At 32.9% G+C, this 27,610-nt stretch overlaps 1 long non-coding RNA gene across 1 annotated transcript in view; it reads right to left on the bottom strand.

Annotated features, from left to right (window-relative positions):
- LOC116422030 overlaps positions 1–27,364 on the bottom strand; it is a 43,996-nt gene extending 16,632 nt beyond the window's left edge. Inside the window, exon 1 of the long non-coding RNA XR_004232632.1 lies at positions 27,205–27,364. This is a non-coding gene — a long non-coding RNA (uncharacterized LOC116422030). The remainder of the gene's footprint in view (positions 1–27,204) is intronic.
- Between the last annotated feature and the right edge of the window lie 246 nt (positions 27,365–27,610).

Below are 27,610 nucleotides of genomic sequence, written 5' to 3'. Positions count from 1 at the left end.
GTTAAATATATTAAAGTATAAATTAAATACAAAATAAGTATACATGTCCAAATCATTATTTTTCTGTACAAAAAGAATTGGACTCTGAAATATTGTACAATTAGCCTGTGAAGGAAATCAGAAATGAAGGCAGATAAAAATACAGGGATTGGGAATTCAATGTAATGGTTCTTAGTCATCTCCCAGAGTTCTTTCTCTGGGTATAGCTGGTTCAGTTCATTACTGCTCCATTAGAACTGATTTGTTTCATCTCATTGCTGAAGATGGCCAGGTCCATGAAAATTGATAATCATATAGTATTGTTGTTGAGGTATATAATGATCTCCTGGTTCTGCTGAGCTTATATTCCAAAGAGATCTTAAAGATGGAAAAGGGACCCACATGTGCAAAACTGTTTGTAGCAGTCCTTTTTTATAGTGGCAAGAAATTGGAAACTGAGTGGATGGCTATCAGTTGTAGAATGACTGAATAAATAATGGTATATTAATATTTGGGACATTATTATTCTAGAAGAAACAATCAGCAGGTTGAATTCAGAAAGTCCTGGAGAGACTTACATGAACTGATCCTAAATGAAATGAGCAGAAACAGGAGATCATGGTACTTGGCAACAAGATTATACAATGATCAATTCTGATGGACATGGCTCTTTTCACAAATAATATAATTCAGGACTGTTCCAATGATCTTGTGATGAAGAGAGCCATCTACACCCAGAGAGAGGACTGTGGGAACTGAATGTGGATCACAACATAGCTTTTTCACTCTTTTTCTTGTTATTTGCTAGCATTTTATTTTTTCTCATTTTTTTTTCTTTTTGGTCTGATTTTTCTTTTGGAGCAAGATGATTATATAAATATGTATGCCTATATTGGATTTAACCTATATTCTTACGTTATTTAATATATATTCAATTACTTGCCATCTAGGGGAGGGGATGGGGGAAATAGAAAGGGAAATTGGAACACAAGATTTCATAAAGATTAATGTTGAAAAATTATCCATGCATATGTTTTGAAAATAAAAAGCTTTAATAAAAAAAGAAGCTTATTATCAATTTTAGGGAAACAAGGCCAACTTGCATAAATTGACTTTTATGGTAGATATAAGAAAATGCATATCTAAATCCTTAATTATATTGTATTGTCTGTTACTGACATGCAATTTCAGATATCACTGAACATTTGGATAGGCTTTTCTGTATCTTGAGCTAGATCATAATGGCTGACTGGGATATACATAGACAGTGAGAAAGGTGGATGACATTCTTGAGGTGATGAGTACCGGGCACAAAATTCAGGAGAGGATAATGATCAGGATCACTGTTTCATGAGACTGGAAGATATTTCCAAGGCCATTTAATCTGTTTTGTACTGCATGAAACTTTTTTTTTAAAACAAACCAATAGGTAGAGATCAAACAAGAGCAGAAGTCTCACTTCTTGAAAATCTCCCTTGGTTTAAAGCAAAAGTCAGTAAGCATATGCAACAAAATGGATATGTTTTCTTTTTTATTTTTACATATCTGTGTTCTTTTAATAACAAAACACTCCCTAATTTTCCAAGTACAGTGCAGCATACTGTCTTCTCATTCAGTTCTAATGTAGGTTCATTTCCTATATTCAGGTATCCTAATGCCAGCTAGAGCTCTCTGTGTGACTCTGTTTCTGCTTCTATGTGTGTGAATGTGTGTGTCTGTCATTCTCTACTCTCTCTTTCTGTGTGTGTGTGTGTGTGTGTGTGTGTGTGTGTGTGTCTGTTTCTGTCTCTCTTGTATATTGAGATGTTTATGTAAAAATATATAGAGTGATCTATATACAATTATATCTACCTACACAAATTTCTCTCTCTCTAGATAAATCTATCTATAGAGACATATATGTATGTTTATGCCTATGTAAATACAGGCACATATACATACTATATTATCTATAAATATACTCTTTATTCATATGTGTTTGTACAGTTAAATACCTATGTACTTCTGTGATCATCACATATACATACATATAGACACCTGATAAACTGATTTGATGAATTGTTCATCCAGATAAATTCACAATGCAGACAATAGACATTTCCTTTTATCAATTTACCTTTCTTTTTTCTGTTAGCAAAGATTATTGAATGAATTCTTCTGAGTATTCATAGATCTCCTTGAGCTAGCCCTGTAGAATTTGGTTTTATATAAATAATCTTGGATTCTAAACCTCAAAAATGTCTTTCATAAGGTTCAAAAGTCCTGTAGAGAAGGAGGATAGTTAATTAAAAAAAAACTGACCTTGGAGTTGGGAACACTGTTGTCAAATATTGCCTTTAACATATAATAATTTTATTATCATTAGCATGTCAATTACTTTCTCAGTATCCCAGTCAACTCTCTGAAATCATTAAGTTACAGAGAAACTACCAATTTGTAGAAGGGCAGAGAGTTTCAGCTCTGGGACTTAGCTGCCTTAATTAAATCATAGTGCAAAAAAAGAGAGAGAATGAGGGGAAAAATATAATGCTCTATCCTATTGCTGTCAATTAAATAAACAGATAAATCAGCATGAATATTAAGCTGATCTTGAGACTTCTGTGTCTTCTGTTTTTAAATTACTTCAAATAATCTTTTAATAGCTCCTCTGATCAAAAGAATAATGAAATACAAGACTCACTAAACCTCAATGAAAAACACAAAGCTTTATCAGCTTGTAACTTTCAAGAGACCATAAATTTAGTGCTGATATGGACTGAAATAGAGTTGGCGCAGATAGATATGCCAAAATTACATGCAGTTTATATCAGCACAATATTTATGACTCAGTGAATATTATGAGCTTTGTGAGGATATATGTGATACTTGCAAAGCCCATGAGAATTAGCTGAATGACTTTTGTAGCTCTCATAAATTAAGAAGGGAAGAGTGCTACTAACTTGCCTGGCTAATTTTGATACAAAGGACTTTATAGCTTTTAGTAACTTCAGGATTTGTGCATGAAGCAATGTCCCCTCTCCCCCATGATAATTTAATTTCTATGAGGACTTTCAAATCCAAATACCTTAATCATTAAATCTACTTGATCTCTCAATCTCTCATAAGAATTATAACTTTTTATGAGAAGAAACTTCAGACATCATTGAGTATAATCCTTTACCCAAGAAAGAAATATTTTCTACAATTTCAAAATTGTCTAAATACAGTAAAAAATGTCCTTATTAGTCCTCAGTTATTCCACTGTTGATTATAAGCATTAAAATTTTTCTTTTCTTTTCTTTTTTAATCTTTACTTTTTCTACCCTTACCCTTTACCATTGTTCCTAGTTCTGCCCTCTGGTAAGATACAGAAATAAATTTAATGTCTTCTAAATGATAAATAAACCCTTGGACATTGATAGGTATGGCTTCAGACAAACTGAGACCTGTGAAATATCTTGGTTTTGGAAACTATCTTGACTTTTGTCCTGCCAGTGGATTCGGAGGAGAGAATGAGGCTGATGACTTTGTGCAGCAATGCCTCATTTAAATCCAATTTTTGCTCAAGTCAAGACATCAATCTTGCGATGTCATTGATCCTATTTGAAAATGAAGGATGTGTAACAACTCTCTGAACGTGACCTGTAGTTTTCTATGGGCTCCTCTAAATTCTATTTCAAAAGATTGCTTTAGTATTTTTCACAACCATATAACACTTTAGATCTACAGTGACTTTGTAATCAACCAGAATATCTATATTTTCATATGATACTTAAACAAATAACAAATTAGCACCAAAATGAAATAATCAATTAATATAATAAGGTTTGAAAGAGAGAGAGACATTGTTGTCACCTTTCAGTGAATTAGAATTCCAAATTTCAAATGTTCCTAACAAATATTTTATTTGTCCTCTCACACCTTGCTGCTTCATTCAGATTTTCCCCTGAATTCAAATGTCTAGAAATTCTAAAATATATTATATTTGAGAAGGCTAATTTTAGCCTATCTTTGATTAACTTTGTGAGTCTCTCATAAGAAAGCCAAGCTGCTAATTGTAACCATTGAGAGAAATAATTCATTTTGAACCCTTACTCTATTCTGATCAGCATGAATCAATTTGATAGAATCATATCAAAGTTCTGTGTAGAGGGCCACAGATAATGGGGGAACTATAGGTGACGTATAAGACCCTTCAGCCCAGAAGAAACCTGATGAAAATTTCTGTTTGGGCTCCACATCTCTCCTAAGGGCTATCAGTCTTCTTGAGAAATGAGGGAGCTGTGTTGTAATTAAGACAGTGTGATACCAAGTGGTAAAGAGTCATTGACATACAATAGCATGTTGTTTATGGGGTCCTGCATGTGCAATGTTGCTTTGGTTATATAAGGGTATTAGGGTATATACGGGTGAGAGAATTGGGAATAAACAGACTCCATGTTTTGACCATTCACATGACTCCCATCTCATCAGTCCTTTTCTAAGACAAAGGACTTGGGCTGGTACCGAGATCCTCCAGAGAGCTAGTCTGGACACCACAGTTCTGTATATAAGGCCTCAGAGCTGTGAAGTACAGATTATAAATTCACTTCTTAACTATAGGAAGTTAGCTATAGGACCTCTACCTTTGATTTACCTTGATGACCAAGCCCAGTTAGGCACAGATGAAAGCTATATGGAAAGTCCCCTAAAACATTTTTATATCTTTAACTAATACAAGTGGATGATTATCTTATAATCACTGAAGTCACTGACTGTGATAGCTGGTATCATTCCCTCATGCCCAAATTAAGAAGCCTGTCCATCTTATGTGGAGATATTCCTTGCTTTATGCAACTTGTGACCCTGCTTAAATATTGCTTATTCAGGAGAATTATTCTATATTTGGTATAACTTTTCCAGAATGACTGGCTATTTAGCCCTATAAAAATAGGGTCCTGGAAAGAGGTAGAATTTTGAGAAAGATCTGAGATCCACTTCATTAAAGGGGACCATAGACCCTTTAAGTGCCATTGGCTCAAATATCTGCCTCAGTCTCTTTTAATCTTCACACTACCCAGTCAGACTTAAATAATTGGAAAAATATTAAGTGCTCCTGGATAGGCTGAGCAAATATAATAAAGATGACAATACTCCCTAAACTAATCTATTTATTTAGTGCCATACCAATCAGACTTCCAAGAAAATATTTTAATGATCTAGAAAAAATAACAACAAAATTCATATGGTATAATAAAAGGTCGAGAATCTCAAAAGAATTAATGAAAAAAAAATCAAATGAAGGTGGCTTAGCTGTACCTCATCTAAAACTATATTATAAAGCAGCAGTCACCAAAATAATTTAGTATTGTCTAAGAAATAGATTAGTTGATCAGTGGAACAGGTTAGGTTCACAAGACAGAATAGTCAACTATAGCAATCTGGTGTTTGACAAACCCAAAGATCCTAACTTTTGGGATAAGAATTCATTATTTGACAAAAACTGCTTGGATAACTGGAAATTAGTATGGCAGAAATTAGGCATGGACCCACACTTAACACTGTATATATACCAAGATAAGATCAAAATGGGTCCATGATTTAGACATAAATAACGAGATTATAAATAAATTGGAGGAACATAGGATAGTTTATCTCTCAGACTTGTGGAGAAGGAAGAAATTTGTGACCAAAGACAAACTAGAGACCATTATTGATCGCAAAATAGAAAATTTTGATTACATCAAATTAAAAAGCTTCTGTACAAACAAAACTAATGCAAACAAGATTAGAAGGGAAGCAACAAACTGGGAAAACATCTTCACAGTTAAAGGTTCTGATAAAGGCCTCATTTCCAAAATATATGGAGAATTGACTCTAATTTATAAGAAACCAAGCCATTCTCCAGTTGACAAATGGTCAAAGGATATGAACAGACAATTTTCAGACAATGAAATGGAAACTATTACCACTCATATGAAAGAGTGTTCCAAATCATTATTAATTGCAATCATTATTAATGCAAATTAAGACAACTCTGAGCTACCACTACACACCTGTCAGATTGGCTAAAATGACAGGAAAAAATAATGATGATTGTTGGAGGGGATGCAGGAAAACTGGGACACTGATACATTGTTGGTGGAGTTGTGAACGAATCTAACCATTCTGGAGAGCAATCTGGAATTATGCCCAAAAAGTTATCAAATGGAAAATGAATGGATGCCCATCAATTAGAAAATGGTTGGGTAAATTGTGGTATATGAATGTTATGGAATATTATTGTTCTGTAAGAAATGATCAGCAGGATGAATACAGAGAGGCTTGGAGAGATTTACATGAACTGATGCTAAGTGAAATGAGCAGAACCAGGAGATCATTATATACGTCAACAACGATACTGTATGAAGATGTACTCTGATGGTAGTGGATATCTTTGACAAAGAGACCTAATCCAGTTTCAATTGATCAATGATGGACAGAAGCAGCTACACCCAAAGAAAAAACTGGGAAATGAATGTAAACTGTTTGCATTTTGTTTTTCTTCCTGGGTTATTTTTACCTTCTGAATCCAATTCTCCCTGTGCAACAACAAAACTGTTTAGTTCTACACACATACATTGTATCTAGGATATACTACAACATATTCAACATATATAGGACTGCTTGCCATCTAGGGGAGGGGGTGGAGGGTGGGAGGGAATAATCGGAACAGAAGTGAGTGCAAGGGATAATGTTGCAAAAAAATCACCCTGGCATGGGTTATGTCAAAAAAAGTTATTATAATTTAAAAAAAAATCTTCACACTCCCTGTTTCCAGTTAATAATATAAAAGAAGACACAGATAGCCTTTAAAGAGTGAATTGAATTAGTTTGTAAAGAAGAGAGGAAAAGAGAAAATTAAAAGTGAAAGGTATACTTGGTACCATTCAAACTAACATAAAATTCCTCTCTTCTATAACTTATTTCTAAGTTCATATGATCTGGGTTCAAATTTAGTTTCTGACACTATGTGAGCTTAAGGACGTTACTTCCCTTATCTTTGACTTCATATTCTGATGTGGTAAAATAATGGGGTTTGAATAGATTTATGATACTATGAGCCTATGATCCTCACTGAGGTGAAAATGGGAAACTGTATGCTGTACTTTAAACTGAGGCAGATAAATCACCTTTACATGAATTTTTAGAGGCCAGACAAGTCTCAGAAAAAAAAAAAAAACTATCTTGTGATGCAAAGAGATCTGCCATTTTGATTTTATTATGATATTTTCTGAGAGTGTTTGTTCTAACACAGGCTGCTCAATGTAGCAGTTTGGATCTTACAAATTTTTGATAGCCCTAGGATTGAAATCCCTGATATCATGTAGTCATACAAAACTGATTTTTGTTTTCCTTGCCAAGCCTTTCAATCAGGGTTGCTATATTTTTGAGTGTTTATCATCTTTCCTCCCCCCCAAAAAAAAGATCTATATTGAATTATTCTCTGAAATGATTTAGTCAGAAGAGATAAACTTCTGCATTGACAGTTTCTATATGATCATGACAAACAAAAGAATCTTGAGTTTAAAAAGTCTGAAGTCTTTGTCTCTGCCTTTGAGAACATCAAAAGAACACAGATGTGTGATCAATTGATTTTCCATGATCAAAAGAAGACAGCAATTTTGCCACAATGGAGCAGAGCATGTAACAAACCAGATGTTTCAAAAGTTGCATAATTCTGTTCTACAGCTGCAATGTGTGTGTGTGTGTGTGTGTGTGTGTGTGTGTGTGTGTGTTTTAACAGATCAAGCTTTCAAACAACTGGAATGTAGATGGCAATGAATATTGCTAGGAAGCTTGCATGCATCCAAGTCAATCAGATTGCAAAAAGTAGTAGATTTCTCATTTCACAGTACCTGAGATGGTTATCTCACATGATTATTGTAAGGATTAAATGAAATAATAGATATAGAATATCCCAAAAATGATAAAACACTCCATAAATGCTACATTTTTAATTGTTTTTATGACTCTAAATCTCCAATGATTCTCTTATCTCACTGATGAACAAACTCACTCCAATTATGCAGAAATCAACCAAATATCTCTCACTATGTTATTAAAAACTTCATCTATTACCACTACACACCTGTCAGATTGGCTAGAATGACAGGAAAGATAATGTGAAATGTCGGAGGGGATGTGGGAAAAATGGGAGACTGATACACTGTTGGTGGAATTTTTAATACATCCAGCCATTCTGGAGAGCAATTTGGAATTATGCTCAAAATGTTATCAAACTGTGTATACCCTTTGACCCAGCAGTGTTACTACTGGGCTTATATCCCAAAGAGATTTTAAGAAAGGGAAAGGGACCTGTATGTACAAGAATGTTTGTGGCAGCCCTCTTTGTAGTGGCCAGAAACTGGAAACTGAGTGGATGCCCATCAATTGGAGAATGGCTGAATAAATTGTGATATATGAATATTATGGAATATTATTGTTCTGTAAAAAATGACCCAACAGGATGATTTCAGAAAGGCCTGGAGAGACTTGCATGAACTGATGCTGAGTGAAATGAGCAAGACCAGAAGATCATTATATATATACTTCAACAACAATGCTATATGATGATCAATTCTGATGGATGTGGCCCACTTCAACAATGAGATGAGCCAAATCAGTTCCAATAGAACAATAATGAACTGAACTAGCTACACCCAGGGAAAGAACTCTGGGTGATGACTATGAACCACTACATAGAATTCTCAATCCCTCTATTTTTATCTGCCTGCATTTTTTATTTCCTTCACAGGCTAATTGTACACTGTTTTAAAGTCTGACTCTTTTTACACAGCAAAATAACTGTTTGGACATATATACATATATTTTATTTAACTTATACTTTCACATATTTAGCACGTATTGGTCAACCTGTCATCTGGGGGAAGGGGTGGGGGGAAGAAGGGAAAAAGTTGGAACAAAAGGATTTGCAACTGTCAATGCTGAAAAATGACCTATGCATATATTTGTAAATAAAAGGCTTTAATAAAAAAAAAAAACAATTATATACTTTGAAAATAAAAAGCTATTTAAAAAACAACGGGGTTATGCTATCAGTAAATTTGATCATAGTTAAACCAGCTTTTCTTTGAGATTAAAAAAAATAAATTGGAAGACCATTTTCATGCTGCTCGCCTTGAACATTTCATCTTCCAGAAAGTATAAATGAATTCTATAGTTCAACTTTAAATGAATTGTAAAGTTAAGGAGAAAATAAAAGTGTCATATGATCTGATACCCTTCTTAACTCACAGTTTGCCTGTTTTATCTCTGGCATTAACTTGAAACTCTCATATTCGACTGATGTGAGTTGATGCAGAGAGAAGAGCAGTTATGAATTACTTTGAATGTAGGTAAAAAGTTATAAATAGAATAATCTGGATTCTCATAGAATTTTCTGTAAAATCTGAGGCTATTCAAATTTACCTAGAAGACCTGGATTATAATCCTAACTTCACTTGATATTCTATTCAATGCTGTAGATACATGAATAAATGATTAACACAAGGGATGCTATAATTTTGAACTATGTCCAAAGAGTATACCCTTTGGTGTCCAAAGTGCATACCCTTTGATCTACCAATGCCTCTACTGGGCCTGTATCCCAAATAGATCATGAAAATGGAAAAAAGGACCTATACGTGCAAAAATGTTTGTAGTAGCCCTTTTTGTAGTGGCAAGGATCTAAAAACTGAATGTATATCCATCAGTTGGAGAATGGCTGAGTAAGTTATGATATATGAATGTTATTGAATATTATTTTTCTATAAGAAAAGATCAGCAGGATGATTTTGGAGAGGCCTGGAAAGACTTACATGAACTGATGTTGAATGGTGAGTAGAACCAAGAGAACATTGCACACAGCAACTACACGATTATACGATGATCAATTCTGGCAGACAGGGTTCTTTTCAACAGCAAAGTGATGCAGGCGACTTCCAATGGTCATGTGATACAGAGAGCAATTTGTACCCAGAGAGAAAACTGTAAGGACTGAGTGTGGATCACGATATAGTGTTTTCACTTTTTTGTTGTAGTTGGTTTGTATTGTTTTCTTTATCATTTTTTTTTCCTTTTTGATTTGATTTTTCTTGTGCAGCATGACAATTTTGGAACTGTGTATAAAAAAATTGCACATATTTAACATATATTGGATTACTTGCCACCTAGGGGAGGAAGTGGGGGAGGGAGAACTGGAACACAAGGTTTTCCAAGTATAAATGAATATGTTTTGAAAATAAAAAGCTTTAATAAAATAATTATAGAAAAACAAGGGATGCTACAGTGATAGTTCCAAAATATTAAGAAAATAAGTAAAATACTTTTGAGCAATGGGTTAAATTATTAATGAAATATTCATAGTGGGGATGGAAGTCATATCCCCTGATCATATGAAGACTTCTGTGTTTCATTAATGAAATATTGAGGAGTAAGTCACATAATTTTATCATATTGTATTTTGAAGATTTTAGTAGGCATAGAACTTGCAATACTAGTGAAATAATAAAAAGGAAAAGAGAAAAGTATTCAGCAAAATGAATCTATATATTTAAGAAATCTGATATATGTTCTTATCCATTGCTTTGAACTTTCCTCTGCCTTTTCTATATAGTCTAATTCAGTAAATACTTGTTAATTGCCTACTTAACGTTGTCTAGCATTGTGCTGTGTTACAATAAAAAGAAAGCCCCTGCCCTCAAAGATCTTACAATGTAATGAGTAAAGGAAGACACATAAAGGAAAGCAAGAAAGTATAATAGTAGAATACAATGATTGATTTTAATTGTCTTTGTTAGTAATTTTTAAACACACTAATTGGTAAGGGGCTTTGTTCTTATATAGGGTTGCCCAAAAGTCTTAGTGTGATTTTGAGCTATTAAGGCATTTAGTGTTTTTATTTTGGATACCAAAACTTTTAACTTCAAAACTTGATGGAAAGATTTACTCCTCCTCATCCCCAATTAGGGCCTTTCATCTTTATTTTAGATACTTTAAACTTGTTTGTGAAAAAGATTTCTCAAAGAACTCTGGGAGATGACTAAAAACCATTACATTGAATTCCCAATCCCTATATTTATGCCCACCTGCATTTTTGATTTCCTTCACAAGCTAATTGTACAATATTTCAGAGTCTGATTCTTTTTCTACAGCAAAATAACGTTTTGGTCAGGTATACTTATTGTGTATCTAATTTATATTTTAATATATTTAACATCTACTGGTCATCCTGCCATCTAGGGGAGGGGGTGGGGGGGTAAGAGGTGAAAAATTGGAACAAGAGGTTTGGCAATTGTTAATGCTGTAAAGTTACCCATGTATATATCCTGTAAATAAAAGGCTATTAAATTAAAAAAAAAAAAAGATTTCTCAATTTTAATTAATTAAATTTGCTGATTTTAACTGTAATAATTATTTCTATCTCTTGCTTGCTTAAGACATTATCTCTTTTCCATATCTATGAAATATTTCTGACTGTCTCTCTTCTAATTCTTTTTTTTTTAATTTTATTGAAGTTTTTCATTTAAAAAACATATGCATGGGAAATTTTTCAACACTAATCCTTGCAAAACCTTCTGTTCCAAATTTTCCTCTCCTTCCCCAAACCCCTTCCCCTAGATGGCTGGTAGTCTAATACATGTTAAATCTGTTAAAATATATGTTAAATCCAATATATGCATACATATTTATATAGTTATCTAGCTGCAAAAGAAAAATCAGGTTAAGAAGGGGAAAAAAAACTGAGAAAGAAAACAAAGTACAAGCAAATAACAACAGAGAGAGTGAAAATGCTATGTTGAGGTCCATACTCAGTTCCCACAGTTCTGTCTCTAGGTGTAAATGGCTCTCTTTGTCCCTGAATAATTGGAACTGGATTTAATCATCTCATTGTTGAAGAAAGCCATGTCCATCAGAATTGATTATCCTATAGTCTTGATGTTACCATGTATAATGATCTGGTTCTGTTCATTTCACTTAGCATCAGTTCATGTAAGTCTCTCTAGGTCTCTCTGAAATCATTCTGTTGGTCATTTCTTATAGGAAAATAATATTCCATAATGTTCATATATTATAATTTATTCAGTCACTCTCCAATTGATGGATATACACTCAGTTTCCAGTTCCTTGCCACTACAAAGAGTGCTGCCAAAAACATTTTTGCACATGTGGGTCTTTTCATTCTTTAAGATTTCTTTGGGACATTATATCAGTAGAAACACTGTTGGGTCAAGGGGTATGCACAGTTTGATAACTTTATGAGCATAATTCCAAATTGCTCTCCAGAATGATTGAATCCATTCACAATTCCACCAACAATGTATCAGTGTCCCAGTTTTCCCACATTCCATCCAAAATTCATCATTATCTTTTCCTGTCATCTTAGCCAATATGAGAGGTGTGTAGTGGTATTCAGAGTAATCTTAATTTGCATTTCTATAATCAATAGTGATTTGGAGCACTTTTTCTTATGAATAGAAATAGTTTCAATTTCTTTATCTGAAAGTTGTTTGTTCATATCCTTTGACCATTTATCAATTTGAGAATGGTTTGATTTCTTATAAATTTGAGCTTATGAACTAGAAATAAACCCTTTATCAGAACCTTTGAATGTAAAAATGTTTTCCCAGTTTATTGCTTCCCTTCTAATCTTGTCTGCATTAGTTTTGTTTGTAAAATAATAATAATAATAAAACTTTTTAACTTAATATAATTAAAGTTATCTATTTTGTGATCAATAATGATCTCTAGTTTTTCTTTCATCACAAATTCTTTCCTCCTTCACAAGTCTGAGAGGTAAACTATCCTATGTTCTTTTAATTTGTTTATAATCTCATTCTTTATGTTGGGATCATGAACCCATTTTGACCTTATCTTGGTATAAGGTGTAATGTGTGGGTCAATGCCTAATTTCTGCCATATTAATTTCCAATTTTCCTAGAAGGTTTTGTCAAATGGTGAATTATTGTCCCAAAAGGTGGGGTCTTTGTGTTTGTCAAACACTAAATTGCTAGAGTTATTGACTAGTTTATCCAGGGAACCTAACTTATTCCACTGATCAACTTGTCTATTTCTTAGCCAATACCAAACGGTTTTGATAGCCTCTGCTTTATAATATAGTTTTAGATCTGGTACAGTTAGGCCACCTTTATTTGTTTGTTTGTTTTTTCCATTAATTCCCATGAAATTCTTGACCTTTTGTTCTTCCAGATAAATTTTGTTGTTAATTTTTTCTAGATCCGTAAAATAGTTTCTTGGAAGCTTAATTGGTATAGTACTCTATAAATAGATTAGTTTAGGTAGTATTTTCATCTTTATTATATTCACTTGACCTATTCAAGAACATTTGATATTTTCCAATTATTTATATCTGACTTTATTTTTGTGGAAAGTGTTTTGTAGTTTTGCTCATATGACTTTCCCTTGGCAGATAGATTCCCAAATATTTTATGCTATTGACAGTTATTTTAAATGGAATTTCTGTTTCTCTCTCTTGTTGCTGGATTTTGTGATATATAAAAATGTTTACAATTTATATGGATTTATTTGTATCCTACAACTTTGCTAAAGTTCTTTTCTTTTTTAATTTATTGTAGACAATTATGTAAAAATGTTCCCCCCCCCATATTTCTCTAGATTTTTCCTGAAACCAAATAAAATATATTTTTACTTTCTAATATGGCAAAATATTCCTTTGATAATTTGATTGGAGAAAGTAGATTCAAGAGGTCAGATGGGAGAGTCTAGCCTGAGCTTTCCCCCAAACCAGCAACTAATTAGGAGCATAATACACTATAATCAAGTGGGATTTATACCAGGAATTCAGAACTGGTTCAATATGAGAACTATTACCATAATTAACATATCAACATCAAAACCAACAGAAATCATATGATGCTCTCAGCTAGGAAGTGTCAGATGTGAAATCAGGTCCTCCTCACTAATACATTGTTGGTGGAATTGTGAATACATCCAACCATTCTGGAGAGTAATTTGGAACTATGCTCAAAAAGTTATCAAACTGTGTATACCCTTTAATCCAGCAGTGTTACTACTGGGCTTATATCCCAAAGAGATCATAAAGAAGGGAAAGGGACCTGTATGTGCATGAATGTTTGTGGCAGCCCTCTTTGTAGTGGCCAGAAACTGGAAACTGAGTGGATGCCCATCAATTGGAGAATGACTGAATAAATTGTGGCATATGAATATTATGGAATATTATTGTTCGGTAAGAAATGACCAACAGGATGATAGAAAGGCCTGGAGAGACTTACACAAACTGATTCTGAGTGAAATGAGCAGGACTAGGAGATCATTATATATTTCAATAACAATACTATATGATGGTCAATTCTGATGGACCTGGCCATCTTCAGCAATAAGATGAACCAAATCAGTTCTAATGGAGCAGTAATGAACTGAACCAGCTACACCCAATGAAAGAACTCTGGGAGATGACTAAGAACCATTATATCGAATTCCCAATCCCTATATTTTTGCCCACCTGCATTTCTGATTTCCTTCATAGGCTAACTGTACAATATTTTGGAGTCCAATTCTCTTTGTACACCAAAATAATCGTTTGGACATGTATAATTATTTTGTATTTAATTTATACTATAATATATTTAACATGTATTGGTCATCTTGCCATCTAGGGGAGGGAGTGGGGGGAAGGAGAGGGAAAATTGGAACAAAAGGTTTGGCAATTGTCAATGCTGTATAATTACCCATGCATATAACTTGTAAATAAAAAGCTATTAAAATTTTTAAAAATACAGTACCCATTTCCATAAAAAACATGAGAGAGCATAGGAATAAAGGGAACTTTCCTTAAAATAATAAGCAACATCTAGCTAAAACCAACAGCAAACATTATTTGTAATGGGGAGAAGCTGAACATATTCCCAATAAGACCAGGACTGAAATAAAGATGTCCATTATCACTGTCATTCAACACTATACTAGAAATGTTGGCTTTAGCAATAAGAAAATAAAAAGAAATTAAAGACATTAGAATAGACAGTGAAGAAATAAAACTATCACTCTTTGCATATGGTATGACTATATACTTACAGAATCTAGGAAATCATCCAAAATCTAGCACAAACAATTCACAGATTTAGCAAAGTTGCGCAATATAAATTAAATCCACATAAATAATCAGTATTTTTATTTATTACTGACAAAGTACATCAGACTGATCAAAATGTAGATTTGCTGATTGAATGAAGATGATCAAAAGTAGAATAAAGAAAGTAAGAGGTTATAAATTCTGTGGAAGATAAAACGTCCAAATGGAGAAAGTAGTTAAATTTTTCAAATAGTACAAAGAGTCTAACAATGATTTTTACCAAAACATATTTTAAATAACAGTTTCCAAGGAATGATAGGAACAAAATCCAAATTAAAGAGCTTTTAGGAGTAAATATATGATAAGGAAATAGCAATATCAAATGCAGAGTAGAAAATGTGCTGTAAAAATGAAAAGTGAGATTAGGCTTAGTGACATCTCAAGCTTAAGGAGAAAATTTTCCTTAGTTTAAGGAGCTGGAGATAAATGAGAACTGATCATATGCAAGGGGAAAATTACAAAAAAAAAAAAACAAAAAACAAAAAACAAAAAACAAATAAGAAAAGAAATCAGTAGAAAGGGATATATTGAAGATGCATAAGGGAAAGAGTTACCTGTCATAACTTATTTGAAAATATGATATAAAAGAGACTACCTTGGGTGGTGGTGTTTTTCTAGGATGTGTTCTTTTTGTATATCCAGAATCACTTCCACTTGGGTTTGTACTTAGTAATCACATTTTACAGCTGTCTAGTGATTTTATGCTGAATCTTAACCATGTGTCTAACTGATTTTAAATAGCTTGTAAATGATTCATCCAAATGTAAATCTTTCAGATTCACTTCAGTCGATATGTAAATGTTTTTCTTCTACATTATAATATGTTTCATTTATACTTGTCAAAGTTTTGTTGATATTCATTGATTTACCTATTCATTCATTACTGTGATACATTTGACATCCTTTATATATAGAAAAATCAGGCAATTAAAAAAAACATGATTTAAGTGACAGCATCACCGATTGAGTTTAAATTTAATAGAAAGCAAAGATGGTTTTACTGGGTATGCAAAATATAGGCATTCAAATTATAGTCAATTCTCATTTATTGTATTCAATTTTTCATAGTTTAGATTGCACACAATAATCTCTAAATCCCAAAAGAGATTTGTCTATGACTGAGTACAATCTAAATTGACCTAACACAGGATACTACTCTGTAGTTTTCAGAAAGCATAATTTGGAATATTATGGAGAAAGAAATGATAATGTATTAAAAAAATAATATCTGAGCTAGTTTACATAGTGATTTAAGGTTGGCAAAGTCCTTTGTAATTAACTTATTTTTTTTAACTCAACCCTGGCAGGGGAGTGGGGGTGGGCAGGTGTAATTATGTACATTTGATAGTTGAAGAAACTGATACAAAAAAAAGTTTATTTATTTGCCCTGGGATTCTCAGCTAATAAGTGTCTGAGAATAAATTTGAACTGAGATTTTCCTCAATTACAGGTCCAGAATTTTTTTCATTGTATTATCTTTGCTGCTTCTAACAAAACTCAGTGATAAATGTTTTGGGATAACCAATAATATTATCCTGGAAAATGAAGTTAAAACATAATGAAAATAATTTCCTTTTATTGTTATTGCTTTTGTTTGCTGTTATCTCAAGTACAGAAGCCTGGCTATAATAAATAACTCATAAGAAGCAATACTAATAGGTCTAACTAGAGCTCTTTCCTTCACTCTTCATTCCACCCTATAAAGGTGTCCTTTTGCTAGCTTAAAAAGTGAGAAGTGGTGATAGAAGTCATGGTTGCAGATATAAGGGGAAATGGGATAATATGGAATTTAAATCCAAAGGGAAATTACATACTTGTGTCCACAACTTTTCCTGTTATTGTTCTAAAAATATCCAGCTTTTTTTTCTGTTGTTTTAAATAAAAATTTATAATTCCAAGTAGATGCATTTTTTTCACTTAAACTCTCTGTTTTCCTATATGTTTTTAATTTGTAACTATGGCATAGTTTTCTTTCTTTTTCAGCTAATAGGTAAGAGGAAAAAGCTAATGGCTCCTTTCAAAGGAAGAAAAAAGAAGTAAAATTTTGAAAATTAAACCATCAGGTGTTATTGAAATATATATATATATATATATATTTTGCTGATTTCTGTTCTAACCATTCTCTTCCACACAGGAATACTCTGGGTGTGGTAATTGAGAAAGGAAGTCATAATAGGGAGATTCTGTGTACAAAGACTATGACTTTGTGGATCAAAAGAATGTAACAATATATCCCTTAACAATACAATCTTTTAATAATCAGAAATCAGATTGGAGATTTTAAGCTCAGGTAGTAAGATAGTCACACACTTTGTAGAAACCTTTGGGCCCACTCCTTCTACTAACTGCTCACTTGCACATGGGTATACATGTGCATGCTTGTGCACATGAACACACACACACACACACACACACACACACACACACAAAGATAATCCCAATAAGAAGAAGTAAAAAGTCCTAACCAGCAATAGTATACAAAATGTGAGGGGAAAGAACATTAACCATTCAAGCTTCAGCCTTCATCAGACTATCTTGGCCTCTGGGATTAGAAGCAATGAAACAGCAAATCAAATATCCTAAGTCTTCCATTAAAGGCTATCTCTATTGCTAAAGTGAGTGAAATAACAATACTTTATTTTCAGACTTTCAGGAAGGGAAGTCCTTTGGGATTAAAAACCAAAATGCTACTTTCCTAGATTTTATAGGTCATTGTAAAGCCAGAGGACTTAAATGGGTTTAGGAAAACCTTATGGCATTTAGTCCTGCATTAGAGTCTTTATTCCTTATTGTTTTTATTAATTTGATCATTAATACACATACTAAGGGCCTACTATATTACAGTTTTGAGCTAGGCATTATGAATATAGCTATAAAACAATTCTTACTCAAATTCCAAAGGTGAGATACACATACTTATTTGTATATATAAAGACACTTTACAGCAAATGAATAAATGCACATATATACATTTACACACAACATAAAAAGTTAATAAATTTTAATATATAGAAATACATTAATATAAAATTCATTCACAGAGAGGACAAAAAAAGACCCTAAATATGGATGGCAAAATAAAATGGTTCCTGAGCAATATTTTTAAAAAAGGAAGAGGATCTTCAAGGTTGAGGTAAAAAAAAAATAAAGTATTACATTCTAAGAATGCAAAGATGTATCAGCAATAGATAGAGCATTGAGTGTTAAGAAAAAAAATAAAGACAGTTTTATGTGTATTAGAGCATGGGAAAAGAAATAATATTCAATGATACTGGAAACATAGGGGGAGAGTTATAAACTATTCTAAAAACTGAACAGAGAAGTTTATATTTTATCCTAGAGGCAAAAGGAAGTCATTGCAATTGAGTTAGATCTGAATGTAAGAAAAGTTAATTAGACAATAATTTGTTTTAATTGTGAGTGGGAAGAGATGAGGCTGAAATATGGTATTAGCTATATAAGTAGTAAGAAAGGGGTGAATTTAAATATGTTATAAAAGCAGAAAGAGCAAGATTTGGTAACTGACTGGACATTGGGAATGGCAAGTACTGTGGAGCAGTCCAAAATAATTACAAGGTTATGAATTTGAGCTACTGTGAATTTGGTGATGCCTTCAGTAGAGAAGTTTGGAGAAGGGAACATTTAAGGAGAAAGTTAATGAATTCAGTTTTATATATGTTGGGTTTAAGATGTGCCTAGGACATCTAATTTGAAATTCTGAAAGAAAGTTGGCAATGTAGAACTGAAGCAGAGGGATAAGACTGATGAATGTATTGATCTGAGAGTCAGATGAAGATAGATGATTATTAACACCATGGCAATAACAAGGTTACCAAGAGAGTATTAATAGGAGAGACAAAAACCCAATATGGCGAACCCTTAAAGTTAAGATATGATGTAGATGATGTCCTAAAAATGGAGCTTCAAAGGCAATGGCCAAATAGCAAATGAACCAAGAAAATTAGAAATTCAAAAATCCAGAAAAGGAATATTCTTGTTGTTCAGTCATTTTTGACTCTTTGTAACCTCCTTTGGGATTTTCTTGGTAAAGATACTAAAGTGTTTTGTTATTTCCTTGTATAGCTCATTTTACAGATGAGAAAACTGAGACAAAACAGTCCTATTTCTGATCATTCTTTTCCACTCTGGAATACCCTGGGCGTTATGATTGAGAAAAGAGTACATAATGAGGAGATTCTGTGAATGAAGATTGACTGTGTGGTTTCTAATTGTTTTTCTATAATCTTTCAATTTATCAATGAACTCATAGCATTCATATCTAAAATAATAAAAACATAATTGACATAATGGTAAATGAAGGAGAAAATTAAAAAAGAAAATAAGTCCTTAAAAAGGAGAAGTGGACAAATGGAAAAGGAGGAAGAAAACTTTGTTGAAGAAAAGAACTCCTGTAAAAAGCAGAACTGGCTAAATTTGTTTAAAAAGGAACATCTCACTGAAGAAAATAAAGCTTTAAAATAAGAACTGGACAACAAGAACCTAATGATTCCATGAGACACTAAAATAAGACAGAAGAATGAAAAAAATAGAATTAAATATGAAATATCTCATTGGAAAAACAGCTGATCTGAAAAAAAAGATCAAAGAAATAGGATTGAAGAATGTTTAGACTAGGAATTGATGATAAAAAAGAGCTTAGACAGCATCTTTCTCACTCACATTCTCTGTCTCTGTCTCTATCTTTCATTCTGTCTTTCATTCTGCCTCTCACTCTGTTTTTGTCATTGTTTCTCTCTCTCTCTCTCTCTCTCTCTCTCTCTCTCTCTGTGTGTGTGTGTGTGTGTGTGTGTGTGGAGAGAGAGAGAGAACCAAGAAAAAAATACTCTTGATATTTTAGATTTAGAGGGTAAAATATAAATGGAAAGGATCCAACTATCACTGCCTAACAAGATACTGGAGGAATCTTGGGTTTGGGGGAGTGGGTCTTCCTCACATGATTCAATTTTTTTAAAACTCTTTAAGGAATTCTTTTTTCCAAGTTAGTCCTGGGAGTCTGCAAATTTTCAGTTTTTTCCTAAGGTGTGAGATTTGGGGAAAGTTGTGACTATTGTTCTCCTGCTATTTAGTTAGAAGATCCCTTGAAGCCACAAGCATTAGTACTCATCTGGGCCCTGGTACTGTGACCACTGTGACTGAACATAAGCATTTTTCTCCATCTTGGAAAGGTTACCCATAACTGTATATGAGTGACAGAATTGCCAATTAGTACCCACTCTAGTCAGTGCTAGCAAAGGATCCCTCACCATCTCTTTCTGACCATTTGTCTGACCCCTTTCCTGTCTCTTGGATGAAAACTTCCAAAGCTGCTGCTGGTACCACTCTGAACCAAGGTTGATACTACTACCGTAAGTGTACACTCAGATACTTCTCATCCTGACCATTGGCTGGCTCTTCAATACCAAAATTTGATTTGGTATATTATTTTAATGTTGTTTGGAGTATAATGTTGAGAAATATCAGCTGGATTGCTACCTTTAATCTGCCATCTTTTTTCTATCCAATGCTTTGATTAAACCAAATTAGAATAGTAGTTTTTTTCCTAAATTTGGTTTGCTCATGTCAGTTTCTTTTTATTTCATTAGACTAACTCCTCCTTTCCGGCTTCAATCCAATGAAAGTAGGAATGTAATGTTTTTTTTTTTTTCATATTAGTAGAGTCATTCTTTTCCAGCTAACCTTGAGAATGATTTTTCCTTAGCACCTCTACTCTTTTCCTTCTGGCAATATTTCCTTGTACTGGACAGAAATGAACACTGGGAAGACAGATTATCAGAGGAAGGTGACTAAGATATTCTACTCCAAAGTACTCCTCCATCAGACCACTCATTGAATCAATCACTCATTGAAATTCTATTCTTTGCAGATTTAGTTTAGGTTATTAATTACTTTACTAGACTTTTGCTGTCCCAGTCTAAGAAATTGAATACTGCTGAGATGGATTTCTCAATTTGGGACAGAAATTATCAGTGTATTATGATTTTAGGACCACTGGGAACTGTGAGTATGACTTAAAAATTAGTCTTCTTACCTTTTTTTCTGAAAGGAAGACATACACACACACACACACACACACACACATACACACAGAGGGAGGGGGGAGGGAGGGAAGAAACTCCCAATGCAGTACAGAATGTATCTTTCTCTATTTTTTTCCCTAGAAACAGTAGTGAATCTCCTATTTCACTGTGGTGAATATAGTTCAGATTCTGAATGAACTATAACATTCTGTCACAGAAGCAAAGAGTATGAACATTGGTCAGGACTTTGGGGTAATGCAGTCCAAACTCTACATGAAAGATCCACTATATAACACATCCAACAAGGGACTGGCAAAGCTCTTCTAGGAGGAATTTTTAAAAAGTAATTCAAATATTTAATCTGTTTTGTAATTACATTTTAAATTTAATTAATTTAAAATAATTCAAATATAATAATTCAAAAATCAAAAAAAAGAAATAGGTTACTTTAAAATATTGTTTAGTTTTTTTATGTGTACTTAGCAAGGGAAGAGAAAGTTTAAAAAATTGTAGTGGAGCAGAAGTCATTTTGGTAACCCTGAAACAAATAGAAACTTGAGAGGAACCACAAGAATTTTTATTGGTATCTATTTTTATAGTTCTGCAAAAGCAAGGAAAAGAGAAAATTAATCTGGACCAAAATTTTATTAACACAGTACCTGGGCCGACAGTGGTCTGATGGAGGAGTAGTTGTTTGGAGTAGAATATCCTAGTCACCTTCCTCTGATAATCTGTCTTCCCAGTGTTCATTTCTGTCCAGTACAAGGAAATATTGCCAGAAGGAAAAAAGTAGAGGTGCTAAGGAAAAATCATTCTCAAGGTTAGCTAGAAAAGAATGACTCTACTAATAAGAAAAAAAAAAAAAAAGATGGAGAAAGGGAGACAGTTCAATACTCCTCTTCAGTGACAAGTCTATATTACTGCCACTCTATGAAAGCCTTTTTTTTTTTTTCTAAATTACTTATATATAGAGACTCCCTACCTTGATGTTTTCATCCTGTTTATGTAAGCACTATTAGGTATGTTACATCTTGTTTTCCATCTTCACATCTCAAAAAACTGCAATTTTGATATGAATATGAACTTAATCAATATTTATTGAATTGAATTGAATTTTAATTGAGTTTTGTTAAAACATATTTAAATAAGGCTATCTGAAATTATATTGATGTAGCTTCTTCCTTCTATGAAAGTGATACTTGTATATGTGTGTGTGTGTATGGTGTGTGTGTGTGTGTGAGAGAGAGAGAGAGAGACAAAGAGAGAGAGAGTTTCTCTAAGTAGAGAGGAAAAAAATAAAAGGAGTCTAATTTTTTAATTATGTGACTATATAAAACTTAAAAAGACATATTTAAAATCTATAATATTTTATTTTTCTCAGTTATGTGAAAAAAACATTTTTAAATTAAAAAAACTTTTGAATTCTTTTTAAAACTTTGAATTCCAAATTTTCTCTCTTCCTCCTTTCCAACACTCCTCATTGAGAAGGCAAGTACTCAATAGAGGATACACATGTTTAATCATTGAAAACATTCCCATAATTGTCATATTGTATAAGAAAACACTGACCAAAAAAAAAAAAGCCCTTAACAAATGAAAGAAATTTTAAAATTTGTATTAAAATGTCACAAGCTATTTTTCTGGGACTAAATAGATTTTTTCATCATTAAGTCCTTCAGAGTTGTCTTGGGTCATTGTCTTACTGAAGAATAGCTTAGCTTTTCACAACTGATCATCTTACAATATTGCTGTTATTTATACACAGTTCAATTTCACTTTGCATCAGTTCATGGAAGTCTTTCTAGGCTTTTCTGAGACCATTCGGCTAATTATTACACTATAGCATAATAGCATTACAATCATAATCATATATCCGAATTTGTTTAGTCATCCCTCAATTATGAATATTTGCTCAAGTCCTGATTCTTTGACTCCAGAAAAAGAGCGGCTTAAACATATAATAGTCCAAAAAGGTCCTTTTCTATTTTGCTTTTTATCTCTTTCAGGATACAAAACTAGCAGTGCTATTGTTAGGTCAGTAGGAATGCATAGTCTTACAGTCCTTTTGGCATAGTTCAAAATTGCTCTAGAGAATGATAGAATGAGTTCACGATTCCACCAACAATGCAATAATGTCTCATTTTTTTTCTGACATATCCTCCAATATTTGTCATTTTCCTTTTTTCTTCTATTAGTCAATATAATAGGTTTGAAATAGAATTTCAGAAGTGTTTCAAATTGCATATAGGATTCCCAGTTCTGTAACTGAGGGAAATCATAAATTGTGCAGTCTCAGGAGAATGGGGAGAAAAAAAGTTAAAGGATCTAAAAGAAGTGAAGGAGAAAAATAAGGAATACAAACCAAATTCATTGAATGAAATATATAATTGACATCTAAACCTAAGAGGAACAAAGCACAGAATGAAAAATATACCCAATTGAGAAAATGTTTTTCCCTCTTTGAGCCAATTCTGATGAGAGAAAAATATAGGATAAACTGAGCATTGTCCAGGCAAGCTTCCTTCTATTTCTATCAGTTTTGATAACAGAACTTCATAGCTCCTAAGAGGACAACAAAATGTAAATACATCCTTGTACTTAATTTAAGAACTTACCACTTTATATTCTATTTAAATTGTTCTTTTCCTTTTGTGATTTTATTAGCTGGACTGAGGGAATCAACTAATCTATGGTATTCTGATTTTCCCCTCTCCCATTATACTTTAATTTGTTATTTTGTTCTTCGTTGGATTGACTCTACTTTTTGCAAGCTCAGATATTTCTTGTGTATGGTTCATGAATTATTCTATTTCAGTAGCTTTCATTTCTAATGCCCATTTCAAAAAAGTGTTCCTTTTCTTTTATCCCTATTCTTATTTGCCTTTCCTTTTATGGCATACTTTTGTATGTTTCCCAAGAATGTTGATTTTTTTAAATTAAAACTTTTTGTTTTCGAAGTATATATATATATATATATATATATATATATATATTATTTTTTTTTTTTTTTTTTTTTTTTTTTTTGCTGAGGCAATTGGGGTTAAATGATTTGCCCAGAGTCACACAGCTAGGAAGTGTTAAATGTCTGAGACTATATTTGAACTCAGGTTCTCCTGACTTCAGAGTGCTCTACATGGATAATTCTTGACATTCTCCCCTACAAAATTCTATGTTCTAATTTTTCCCTCCCTTCTTTCACCCCCTCTCCCAGTTGGCAAGGAATTCAACATGTGTTGAACATGGGCAGTTCTTCTATACATATTTCCACAAATATGATGCTCTAGAAAAATCAGATCAAAAAGGAAACAAATGAGAAAGAAAACAAAATGTAAGCAAACAACAACAAAGAGAGTGAAAATACTATATTATGGTCCACATTCAGTTTTCCCTATCCTCTCTCTGGGTGCAAATGATTTTCTTCATCACAAGACCATTGGAACTTGTCTGAATCACCTTACTGTTGACGAGAACCATGTCCATCAGAATTCATCATCATATAACCTTACTGTTGCCATGGATTATTATCTTCTGATTCTGCTCATTACACTTAGCATCAGTTCCTGTAAGTCTCTCAAGTCTTCTCTGAAATCATCCTACTAATCATTTTTATAGAACAATAATATTCCATAATAAAGAATGCTAATTCTAGACAAACACAATTAGATATAGTGATTATTTCTCTATAGCCCTATTAGAGTCACAGTGTATGTGTGTGTGGGAAAGGAGGAGGAACTAATATTTGTTGTTTGATTGATCATCGGTTATCAATTTTGTTGTTCTGGAACCTTCTTTAAATCTATGAACTTCTGTTCTATGTTTCTGGATCATATTTCTTTGAACCCAACTATCTCTTTCCCATCTTATTCCATGTCTATCATGTATTTTAAGGCCATGACCTTGTATTTCCAAAGCTTCCTACTGCTAAAGGAAGATTTAAATAGACAGGGTATGGCCATGATTTCCAAACTCATTCTTTTGGAATGCATTCTCATCTCTAACACTCATTTTTATTTCAAAATTGACTCTAAGGATGTGGTCAAAGATCAATTAGAATGTGTCCTCCAGTTTTTTCCATGAATGCAAATCAATGAAAATTATTTTCAAATGATTAATTTCATCTTTCTTCCCCTGATTTCCTATTTTATACTGTCCTCTTTTAAAGATGATGTTACCCAAGATTTGTTTCTGCTTTTCTCTTTCTTCCTTAATCTCTCTGCCTCTTTCTTTCTCTCCCTGTCTCTCTCTCTCTCTATCTCTCTGTTTCTGTATGTGTGTGTCTCTGTGTCTATTTCTGTCTCTGTCTCTCTGTGCTTCCTCCTGCTCTAGGCATGATTTTGATAGTATTTAAGTTACTTCCAAAATATTGTCAAAGTACCAACTGAAAGGCTATGTCTAAAATGAAGATTTTTACATAAGATTCAGAAAACCTCTTTGACTCATTAAATTGCAAAATATAGGTCAAGGAAGGAGAAGAATAGGAGTCTCAAGATGGTAAGTGGGTGTTCATTTTTCCCTATAAGATTTACTTGAAGTTAATTTTTTTTCAATTATCTTCTTACTAGTATTTCTGAGTCTGCTGCAGTTAAGGACTCATGATTACTTGATGCAGTGGCCTGAGTTCACCTGAAGTTACCTCTCACAGCACCATCTGTCTTGGATACCTCCTTAAATTTGAGTGTATAAAATCCAAATAAATATGTTACAGACTTAACCATATTGCATATTGTATATGTGTTGTGTTTCCAAGCCAGCCTCACAATTTAAATCCAAATATAGATTTATATAGGCTAATCTAAACTTTTCAGGAATCTGAAATACATAATGAACCTCTTGCTATTTCAGGTCTCAGAAGGAAAACAAAATGAAAATGGAGAAGTGGTCATTAAACATCAAATACTTAGTCATTCATGATATAGTATAAATGCATTCTCTACCCAGCTATTTGAACCTTTATAAATCAGCCATATTTTTCCAAGGGGACCCAATGTAATTGAATAAATCTTATGGAAATCTCCATCCTTCTTAATGAATTCTATTTTGTAGCAATGAAATGCTCAATTTACAATTTATTTCAGTGATAAAAAGTTAAAAAAAGAAAAAATCCTAAAAAACTCCCCAATGTCATATTATATCAGCCAGATGAAAATTCTATGTGTAATAATACAACATGAAACTGACATTGCTATAGTACAAATGGGGAATAAAAGATAAAAAAATTGCAATAAATTATCTTGAAAATATATTAGAGGAATTGCAGTTGTTTCTTCTACATTGAAACCTATCTGCAATTCTTCACTTTCCACTCTATCTGTCTATTTTTGTAAGGTTACAGTTAGGGCCATGCTGATATGAGTCCATTATCTCTCTCATTGTTTTACATTTTGGTTTCTGATTCATTACTTATACATCCCTATTAGGTAAAATGACATAAGAGCTTCATTTGGAGGCAGAAAGAACTATGTTCAAATACTGACTCTAAAATTCAGTGACTCTATGACATTTAATGTCTATGTGTTTCAAGAAGCTACCAAAAATTTATCTACTAAGGCTTAGATGAATTGTATTTTAGACAACCAGAGAAATTTCCCACACAAAAAGTTTCCTGCCCTGAAAAATTTGCAGGCAATTTACTACTGAGCTATGAAGAAAAATCTATTCAGTAGACCTTTAAAAAGGATGGTTCCACATTTTGGTTCTCTTTCTTTCCATATGCCCCTCTGCCCCTATATGGAATATCAATGGAAGTATGCTGATTCACAGAGTAAAGATGGGGTTAAAGAAGGACCTTTACTCTCCTTTAAAACACCATGTCTTTGGATACATATGCTGCTTATGTGGGCAAAAATATGGAATGTTAGCCTCTGGTTGCCCCATTTACTTTATGTTGTTTGTTTTGCTTTGTTTTTGTTTTCCTGAGTATGGATGACTGAATAATGATCATATATTGAATGTTTATAATCTTGTAGAAACCCTGGAAAGTTCAAGAGTTTGGGCCTTTTTATGCTGCTCAGTCACAATTGACTAGCAGCAGGAAGAACGTCTATAAATACTTACTTCTCAGAGATTATGAACACCTCCAGGAGAATAAACTGAAGCCATGTCCCCTTCAAGTCAGATGGGAAGAAATTTAAGGAACTGCTTAAAAATGTGAAATCTAGGTAAATATGAACTGTCTATTCAATAATCCTTCTAAATGTTCATGTTTTCAGCATCAAACCTAGAAGAGGAAAGTAAGAGATATATATTTATCAAGTGTTAAACATTTTTCATTGTGATATTTTTTGTAAACAGTTCTTTTGTGTTTTAATTGCTTTAAAAAGAAAAGAAATGAAATAGCTATCCTATGCTGGGTATAATTCTATACACTAAGGACTTTCTGATTCCTTTTGGGCAGAACCTTATATAGAAATGAGAGAAATCTAAATTTTCAAAAATTTTCCTTGAATTTCCAAGGGGAAAA

The sequence above is a fragment of the Sarcophilus harrisii genome, chromosome 1, assembly GCF_902635505.1.
Source record: "Sarcophilus harrisii chromosome 1, mSarHar1.11, whole genome shotgun sequence".
In the NCBI taxonomy this organism is placed as follows: domain Eukaryota; kingdom Metazoa; phylum Chordata; class Mammalia; order Dasyuromorphia; family Dasyuridae; genus Sarcophilus; species Sarcophilus harrisii.
The sequence above is the reverse complement of the archived record's forward strand: the minus strand, read 5'-3'. Positions and strand labels throughout refer to the sequence as shown.